Source organism: Periplaneta americana, chromosome 15 (assembly GCF_040183065.1).
Source record: "Periplaneta americana isolate PAMFEO1 chromosome 15, P.americana_PAMFEO1_priV1, whole genome shotgun sequence".
Classification (NCBI taxonomy): Eukaryota; Metazoa; Arthropoda; class Insecta; order Blattodea; family Blattidae; genus Periplaneta; species Periplaneta americana.
Genome location: NC_091131.1, coordinates 15,713,641 through 15,722,443, shown reverse-complemented (window position 1 = coordinate 15,722,443; position 8,803 = coordinate 15,713,641). Strand labels below are relative to the sequence as shown.

General features: G+C 35.4%; 2 non-coding genes across 2 annotated transcripts; one reads left to right on the top strand and one right to left on the bottom strand.

Annotated features, from left to right (window-relative positions):
- Positions 1–2,229: 2,229 nt before the first annotated feature.
- TRNAA-AGC (transfer RNA alanine (anticodon AGC)) lies at positions 2,230–2,302 on the bottom strand. The gene has a single exon. It is a non-coding gene; the product is annotated as a tRNA-Ala (tRNA).
- Positions 2,303–2,443: 141 nt separating this feature from the next.
- On the top strand, positions 2,444–2,516 carry TRNAA-AGC (transfer RNA alanine (anticodon AGC)). The gene has a single exon. It is a non-coding gene; the product is annotated as a tRNA-Ala (tRNA).
- Positions 2,517–8,803: the final 6,287 nt, after the last annotated feature.

Here is an 8,803-nt window from a genome sequence, read left to right as displayed (position 1 = left end):
GTAATAGTAGGTCTAGTTTTGGTGGTAATAGTAGGTCTAGTAGTAGTGGTAATAATAGGCCTAACAGTAGTCGTAATAGTAGGTCTAGTTTTGGTGGTAATAGTAGGTCTAGTAGTAGTGGTAATAATAGGCCTAACAGTAGTCGTAATAGTAGGTCTAGTTTTGGTGGTAATAGTAGGCCTAGTAGTAGTGGTAATAATAGGCCTAGTATTAGTGGTAGTAGTAGGCTTAGTTTTGGTGGTAATAGTAGGTCTAGTAGTAGTGGTAATAATAGGCCTAACAGTAGTCGTAATAGTAGGTCTAGTTTTGGTGGTAATAGTAGGTCTAGTAGTAGTGGTAATAATAGGCCTAACAGTAGTCGTAATAGTAGGTCTAGTTTTGGTGGTAATAGTAGGCCTAGTAGTAGTGGTAATAATAGGCCTAGTATTAGTGGTAGTAGTAGGCTTAGTTTTGGTGGTAATAGTAGGTCTAGTAGTAGTGGTAATAATAGGCCTAACAGTAGTCGTAATAGTAGGTCTAGTTTTGGTGGTAATAGTAGGCCTAGTAGTAGTGGTAATAATAGGCCTAGTATTAGTGGTAGTAGTAGGCTTAGTTTTGGTGGTAATAGTAGGTCTAGTAGTAGTGGTAATAATAGGCCTAACAGTAGTCGTAATAGTAGGTCTAGTTTTGGTGGTAATAGTAGGTCTAGTAGTAGTGGTAATAATAGGCCTAACAGTAGTCGTAATAGTAGGTCTAGTTTTGGTGGTAATAGTAGGTCTAGTAGTAGTGGTAATAATAGGCCTAACAGTAGTCGTAATAGTAGGTCTAGTTTTGGTGGTAATAGTAGGTCTAGTAGTAGTGGTAATAATAGGCCTAACAGTAGTCGTAATAGTAGGTCTAGTTTTGGTGGTAATAGTAGGCCTAGTAGTAGTGGTAATAATAGGCCTAGTATTAGTGGTAGTAGTAGGCCTAGTTTTTATGGTAATAGTAGGTCTAGTAGTAGTGGTAATAATAGGCCTAACAGTAGTCGTAATAGTAGGTCTAGTTTTGGTGGTAATAGTAGGCCTAGTAGTAGTGGTAATAATAGGCCTAGTATTAGTGGTAGTAGTAGGCCTAGTTTTTGTGGTAATAGTAGGTCTAGTAGTAGTGGCAATAATAGGCCTAATAGTAGGTCTAGTTTTGGTGGTAATAGTAGGCCTAGTAGTAGTGGTCATAGTAGACCTAGTAGTAGTGGTATTAGTAGGCCTAGTAGTAGTGGTCATAGTAGATCTAGTAGTAGTGGTAATAATAGGCCTAGCTAGGCCATCAGCTACATTTTCACTAATTTCTTTGCATTTAATACAACCAAAAACTAGAAGTACATACTGTACCAGGTATGGAAATTACATGCTTAATTCATTTACTGTGAAACAAAGGAGTTTTAGACAGATATAGTCTGAGGATTTTCTTATGCACTCTGCTATTATAATCCACTGTAATATGATGGCATCTAACCCTTACATACATTGTTGAAATCAACCTTATAAACCTGATTAATGTGTTTCTGGAAAAACCTTATCCAAGAAATATTCCGACATTCTGTAAACACATTCAAAGGAGGAACTGCATTTGGAACATTCTTCCAAATATTAAGATATGCATGCTTTCCTGGGCATCCTACAATAGTAGCTATATTCGAACAATTATTTGCGGCGCAGTATTTCACCATTTTCTTATTATTTCCCTTCAAGTGTACTTATATTTATTCGTACTCCTCAATAAGCATGAACTGCTCGCACTCCCGGCGAAGCATCAACTCCCTTTAATGGCGGCCGAACAACGGTTCAATTTTGTACGCTAAACTAGCGCCGTTGGTGTCTCTAGTTATATATTACAAACTCTTTGGTATAACATGGTCCGCGCATCACGTATTTCACCTGTTTATGCGATGTTGTCAAATCCTTTTCACGTGAACTTAGATTGCATTTGAACCAAGGTAATTTGATCGCAGGAGAGTTTTATGCAATAGAAGAAATGTCTGAACTCGGTTCACTTTCCGATCTTCGATCAAAGTTGATCTTTAGTCAGGGAGTTTTATACAATTGGGCCTAAGTGATGTATTTACGCATATAATGCAGAATTCCTGCACGGAATTACCAGATGTACTTCGGTACATAACAATAATAAGATTGATCCAGTCTCTACCATATCTACCATTTCTACATTACATCCCATAATATAAAAGTAAATATTTCGATAAATAAAAACAACTGGAGGCGCCGGGTATCGATCCCGGTACCTCTCACATGCTAAGCGAGCGCTCTACCATCTGAGCTACGCCCCCAGACAATAATGTGGTTCTTGGAGCACGTTTACTAACCTGTATTGGCACTTAATACCACGATTGGTGAAAGTGGGGCAACGAGAAACGTTCGGTGTAATCTGTTGCTCTGGATTCAAGATGCTGGAATTGAGATTCGCAACTGGGGGCGTAGCTCAGATGGTAGAGCGCTCGCTTAGCATGTGAGAGGTACCGGGATCGATACCCGGCGCCTCCAGAAATTTTAACTTTACATTGTTGTAATTGAATGTGGGAATATTCCTGCGGAAAGAGATTTATTTTGTGTCTTTTTCACCTAACATAATTAAGTAAATTAAATTCAAACGTTTGAGATGGGCAGGGCATGTAGCATGTTTGGGCGAATCCAGTGTTAGTTGGGAGGCCTGAGGGAAAAATACCTTTGCGGAGGCTGAGACATATAAGGGAGGATAATATTAAAATAGATTTGAGGGAGGTGGGTTATGATGCTAGGGACATAATAAAAATATGCTGTCCTGGGTCCGTCTCAAAGAGCGAAGAACTATTCACTCTCTCACTTTACTCTTTAATATTCTTCAAACCTCTAACCCTAGCTACTTAGCTTCTCGTTTTCAACATTTGTCCTCATATCACGAAATAGATACTCGCTCACAACACCATATCACACTCTCCATTCCTAAACACAGAACATCCTTCTACTCTTCATCTTTCACCGTCTCTGCAGCTCATCTCTATAACTCTCTACCACAACATGTTAGAGATTGTCGGACATTGTCTAGTTTCAAAAATAAATTAAAATTGCATTTTTTTTAATTAGATACCTTTCAGTTGTAAGCCCTTTTCTCTGCCATAGTTTTGTAAAAATATAGGCTATATATTTCTTTTTCCTTCCTTTCCCCTTTTTGTTCTCTTTATCAGCCGATGAATTTATTATCATAGCCTTCTTATCATGAATTTTATTTAATTTTCGTATTTCTTTTCTTTATTATTATTATTTTATTACATTCCATTTTGATATATTCTTCCTTACGTTTTTCCATATTAACCATTTGTACTAAATGAGTTGCTTTCACTATATTCCAATGTATTTTTTTTCTATTATTGTATTATTTTCATGTTTTTTAGTGTCGATTTTATTATGCTATTATTATTTTTTTTTGTAATACGTTAGTATTCTGTTCTTTAACTTTTTGTTAAATTTTAACTGCTTGTATACTTTGTGACCTGGTAGAGTGTAAGAGAAGGCCTTATGGCCTTAACTCTGCCAGTATAAATAAAGAATTATTATTATTACTAGCAGTACCCGTGCGCTCCGCTGCACCCGTTAGAAATAAATATAAAGTAATTACATAATTAAAATAGGACGTTTGATCCAGGGAACATTCGTGTTTGATAGAAAGATAAATCATTTAATATGTTACTTAATTTAAATTGCATCCAAATAATTAAAATGCGATCACTTTGGTCCAGAGACACTCATTTGGTGCAATGACAATTCCTTTAACCTGTTTCTTAATTTTTATTACATGCAACCATAGTTTAATGAAGATTGACATCGTATGACTTGAGGCTTTCCCGGCGTTTGATGTAGAATAACTCTTCTCGGGTTCTCAGCCAGGTGAGTTGGAGATTAGCTTCCAAGCTTTCGACGGCTAGCTCTGCCATCTTCGTCCCTGAAGAAGATGGCAGAGCTAGCCGTCGAAAGCTTGGAAGCTAATCTCCTAACTCACCTGGCTGAGAACCCGAGAAGAGTTATTCTACAAGATTGACATCATTTAGATTTAATGTGTATATTTTATTTTACTTGCTATAGGTTTCCATTGAATTATGGTAATAACTTAATTTTAACCCTTGTTTTCTACGTATTCAGTAAATGGCGCTTGGCCCACTATGGTTCTGAACCCTTCAAATGACTTATATTATATTATATAATATTACATATTATATTATATTATATTATATTATATTATATTATATTATATTATATCATATCGTATCGTATCATATATATTATATTATATTATATTATATTATATTATATTATATTATATTATATTATATTATATTATATTATATTATATTATATTATATTATATTATATTATATTATATTACATCAGAAGTTACTGTAATAACATTATAGCATTATGTCCATCTAGAGGAACTACACTTTCCAATGGTGAAATAATAATTAATTATACAAATCGGTTAATTTAGCTTCTGATATTACTTCATACAAACACAGAAACATTCTCTTTAGGCTATCTTTCATAGCTTTCGATTGTTGCTGTCCAAGGCCCCTTATAGACCAAGTCATTTGTTTTTTAATTCATTACACGGCCTTACATGGCAGTTATTTTAATTTTAAAACTCATTTATCTCATTAAATATCAGTCTTATCAAACTTTTTCGAGGAATAAAACTTATCGCAAATTAGTTTTGAAGAAACTTTTGTTATGTAACATTTTTCACAAAAATCAATAATAAGCGAGATATTTCGATTTATTTAATTCAGGCCCCCTTATAACCCCCCTTTTAAATAATGTATTTTGAATGCCATATAGCCTAAAATCTAAGTTATAACGAACTTAATTTATATTCCAATTTTCATTGAAATCCGTTCAGCCATTATCGCGTGAAAAGGTAACAAACATACAGACAGACAGACAGACAGACAGAAAGACATACAAACAAAAATTTCAAAAAAGCGATTTTCGGTTTCAGGGTGGTTAATTATATATGTTAGGACCAATTATCTTTGGAAAATCGAAAATTGTCAGAAAAATTTGGGCTACAGATTTATTATTATTATTATTATTATTATTATTATTATTATTATTATTATTATTATTATTATTATTATTATTATTAATCTTGCTCAGGATAGAGACCGATGGTGGGCTTACGTGAGGGTGGCAATGAACATCCAGGTTCTCTGAGAGTCATTTGTGGATATGGAGAAAAATGGAGCGTGTGAAATAGACAGAATAAGAGACGAAGCTGTGTTGAAGAAAGTGGATGAAGAAAGAATAATGCTGAAATTCTCTGTAGAGTTCAGTTTAAAGGTTTCACTTTAAAACATTTCGACTACAGTTGGACTTAGCTGCATCGTAATCGAAATATCACCTCCCGGTCACCGACGTCAAGACGCCAATTTAGTTTTCATAACTTGGCCTCGATGTCGCAGCTACTACGCATTTTGTCGCTTGTGGAATGTCACTAAAATTCATATCGTCTGCCGTACATTCCACACTTCGGTCAAAGAGGTCACGATGCCTCAAGTTACAGATAAAATTCCTCACATACTGCAAGATAAATCGCACACGTCTTTAAAAAATTGGTAAACATTAGCCAATTTACTAAACTTTTCTTCACTGGCGATTTTTTAGAACGTTTTAATTTCTCTGGCAGAATTAAGGCCATAAGGCCTTCTCTTCCACTCAACCAGCCTTAATATCTAATGTTTTTGGTTCCAGTAACAAATATAAAAATTATTTGAAGTATCGAATTTAAATACAAATCGACATCACTTTTAAAAATTACATAGGGCTCCCATAAATGACCTTTCCGGTTTAGAACACATCCAACTCACGTTTAATGAGCCTCGGATACTTAAAATTCATACTGAGAGAAATAAAAACTCAGTAAGTTCTGTTTTATGTCGCGACGCTGTAATTCCCGGCGTGACTCCTCCTCTTTGCTTACGTCTTAGGAAGTGAAGGCTCTATAAAGTCTAGGTAGGTAGTGTCGTTCGCCATTTTTGTTCTTTCGTTGCCGAGCTATCATACGAGGAATCTATTTGCCACACCGTTAAACATTATCATGTCGTAGCTCCTATGATAATAAATCAAACGCACTGTAATTCAGCAAATAATTGAGCGGCAAATAACGTTTTCGTGTGCTTTCTACGAACGCCAACGAAAGAGCCAAAATGGCGGGCGATTATATTAAGTATTTATCGAGCCATAAGAAATGAATAACGCCTTCCTCAGCGATTCACAAGACGCACACGTTTAAATGTAGCCGACCTGCAACGCATTGGCTGCCGGAAATTAGAGCGACGGGACTTATATGACTTATAGTGGTAAGACTGACTTATTTACTTACTTACTTAGCCTACTGGCTTTTAAGGAACCCGGAGGTTCATTGCCGCCCTCACATAAGCCCGCCATCGGTCCCTATCCTGTGCAAGATTAATCCAGTCTCTATCATCATATCCCACCTCCCTCAAATCCATTTTAATATTATCTTACCATCTACGTCTCGGCCTCCCCAAAGGTCTTTTTCCCTCCGTCTCCCAACTAACACTCTATATAGATTTCTGGATTCGTCCATACGTGCTACATGCCCTGCCCATCTCAAACGTCTGGATTTAATGTTCCTAATTATGTCAGGTGAAGAATACAATGCGTGCAATTCTGCGTTGTGTTACTTTCTCCATTCTCCTGTAACTTCATCCCTCTTAGCCCCAAATATTTTCCTAAGCATCTTATTCTCAAACACCCCTAACCTATGTACCTCTCTCAAAGTGAGAGTCCAAGTTTCACAACCATAAAGAACAACCGGTAATATAACTGTTTTATAAATTCTAACTTTCAGATTTTTTGACAGCAGACTGGATATGGTGGTAATACTGCTGCATAATAATATTTGTTCATTGTTGAGACGAAATAGCTGCTATGGAGGACAGAAAAGCTTTTTTTATCCATGATCTTCACGTTAACAAGTACAGTAAGTTATTAGTGTTTTAGGACATTTCCGAACAAGGTTTGGCGAGAACCATCCAATAGACTAGAATTCGCAAGCGATACTACGATTTTAAGACAAGGGCATGCATTTGCAAGAGGAAATCAAGCGGAAGCCCGCCAGTCATCAAGAAAACTGTTGAGTGTATCCGTGAAAATTTCTCACGCAGTCCGTGAAAATATATCATCAGAGCCAGCGAAGTCGACTGCGTGGGAAATTCTAAAGTTACTGCAGGCCTTATTCCACATATGAAGGGTTCAGAACCATAGTGGGCCAAACGCCATTTACTAAAACCGTAGAAAACAAGGGTTAAAATGAAGTTATTACCATAATTCAATAGAAACATATAGCAAGTAATATAAAGTATACACATTAAAACATTAAACATGTTTCTAAATTAGTCTTTTAAATATCGATACATTCTTTAATATAATTTGGTCCAGGAAGCATTCTCTTTTGGCACAAAGATGATTTATGTAACATGTTTCTAAACTATTAGTCTTTTAAATACCTGTACATTCTTTAATAAATCACTGAAAAACAAATGTGAATAGGCCTATAGGGATGTGGAGTGAGTACGAAATTATTATTATTTTTTGGCGCATCATTTTTCGTAAATGACGACAAATAAAAACTAACATGCCACATATTTTAAGAAATACAGGAAACAAGCATGAATAATATTCACCATTCTTAATGATCTCGGGATAGAAAAAAAACGTATGGAATAGAAATTACATACGTGTAATAAACAATAAGCAAACCATCTTCGATTAATCATTTCAAAACAACGTGAATATAGCGTGGATTGTGTAGGACGATAATTTCTTATATGTTGCTCCCAATGTGCATCATTGTTAACTGATGAAAACAAATGAAATTTAACATGGCATATAAACACTATTTGAAGAAAGATAGGAGATATTAAGTAATATTCAGCGTTCTTAATGATCTTTGGATGGAAAATAACAATGAAATATGTATAAAATAGAAATTACATACAGGTGAGCATATAAAAAAACAGTAAGTAGAATCATATCTGATTAATAAGCTTAAATTACTCCAGATTTAGTGTAAGAGTAGTCTATATCTAACGATGTCTCCCAGCAAATTACTTAATTCATAAAAAAAATCGTGTTAGAAGATTGAATTTGTGTATTTTCTCTGAAACTTTCCAAATATCTGTAGGCAGTCTTTTACATTAGATTGCCGAAAATTGGTTTATAGCGCAGCATTGGCAGTGATAAAAGTGTGAAATATTCGTTCAGTGGGCGGTGGATACTCTACATTGACCTAAATGATATGTCAATCTTCATTAAACTATGGTATTCACTTAACTTTAACCCTTGCTTTCTCAGTTTTTAATAAATAGCGCTTGGCCCACTATGGCTCTGAATCCTTCATATCAAAGGGTATTTTAAAGAGATTTCTTTTTCAATTTACAGGTTCTTCACCATATTTAACTATCTTAGAACGGTTCTCAGATTTTTTAAGATTGAAAAAAAAAAAATCCTACTCTTAGCATTCCTGGAAGCGAACTACAAAAGTATATGCCACTTGCCAGAGAATTTCTGCAAGTAAACAACGTAGTGTCACCCAGTATCGGTTAATAGTTCCCCTCCCCATCAAGCTGCCTTTATTTTCCGACAGATATCTCTGCAAGACGTTCTGACTTGGATTGCATATCTCCGGATGCGATCTCGTAAGAACGCAGAGACCTCTGGCTGTAAACATAGTATAAAAAGGAAGACGCAATAAACGTTTGTAAGTTACAGCATTT